Below are 1,620 nucleotides of genomic sequence, written 5' to 3'. Positions count from 1 at the left end.
GTTTATGTTATGCTAACATAGCTGTGTCGCTAGCGATCACGTAGCACATCATTATATACCAGCTACCCCAACTTCAGTAACCCTACAAGCGTCACTGCTGTTTAGTTTCCTGTCTTCATTTATGTTGGAAGTGATAGCAGAGCTGTACGTTTGAATTTTTTCAGAAATCTCTCAGTCAGAACGTGCAATATCATGCTTAGGTAACTAGCGAAACTAGCGAGCTAACTTCCGCTAGCTTCCTGCTAACTTCTAACTCCGTTAAATGTAATAACTTGTTTTCATGGATGCCTGGAAGTTAAACGTCATAGTTACACCTGGTAAAGCAGCAATGCTGATCGTTTTATTAAAGATGAAAGAATTTAGACAGTTTTTAACTCTCAGTGATGCTGCAGTGTTGTTTGACCTGAAGAATACGGAGTTTAGGACCCAGATTACTCCCAGATATAAGAGCATCTTAGTCCGACAAATACGACAATAACGACGGCCGCTTGCATGTTATGCAAAAAAATGTGCTTTGTTGTGTATCTGACGGACAAACACCAAACCAGTTCCACATCACTGAAGTTGCACCATTTTTACAAACCAATTCTGGTTCATCTGTTTCACTCAACAATCGGCCATGTGCGTATGAAAACAAAGGCACTGCGCATGCGCGTTTTACTCCCATTCTATCGCGATATTTCATTTTCCTATCGTTGCCTAACATTATACCGGTATTACCGTGAACGATATAATATGGCCCAGCCCTATTGCATATTGACCGTATGGTGAAACACAAGCTTAAAAATGGACTCGGATACAAATTGGTTCATTGACCGAAATCCCAAGTGTTTAAAGACTGGGGAAGGAAATTCAACAGGATTTCTCTCCGGAAAACAGAAAAAGGGCTCTAACAGTGCAATACAGGATAATACTTACCACTACTATACTTTACTGGTCCTGTGCTAACTATAAGCAGGGCTGAGACGGTATGCAGGATATTCCACCGTGTGGTGCACTCCAAGAAAATCATACAGTCTTGACTCGCTGGATTTAGGGCCACTTAGTTGAAAGAGTCTGTGCAAATGATCCTTTGATTAAACATTTCTATCCATAGGGCAAGAGGACAAGAGGGCTCATTGAACCGTCTAATGAGGATCAAATGATGGAAATCATGGCTGTGGCCTTTAAAGTCACCACATCTCAACACCTGTGGGAGATTTTAGGCCGGTGTGTTAGATAGTGCTCTAAGCGTCATCATCAAAACAGCAAATATTCTTTGTTTATGTTTGTGTTTCATCGCTCCAGAGACCGGGAGAAGCCGTGGATAGTGGAGGACGAGCTATGGGTGCATGAGTGGCTCAGAACCTTTCGCTTGCTTTGTTACCTGTGTGCATTTATGTCACTACGTTTGAAAATTTAAAAAAGAATTGTTAGAATGGTTGTTGTTGTATTTTTAACATGACAGGTTTGATAATCTCTTCACATCCAGATAAACTGGTTCAGTCAAACTGTTTCACAGCAGCAGGTTAATAAAGGTTTGTACTGTCTCATCTATCAGCCTCTTTCTTTATGTCTCTGATTCTTCGGCTGTAGACCTCGACCACACAGCTGAGATGTACCTTTCCATGAATAATGACA

This window comes from Haplochromis burtoni, unplaced genomic scaffold, assembly GCF_018398535.1.
Source record: "Haplochromis burtoni strain Fernald_Lab_line unplaced genomic scaffold, NCSU_Asbu1 Contig_367, whole genome shotgun sequence".
NCBI lineage: Eukaryota > Metazoa > Chordata > Actinopteri > Cichliformes > Cichlidae > Haplochromis > Haplochromis burtoni.
Note: the sequence above shows the minus strand (reverse complement) of the source record.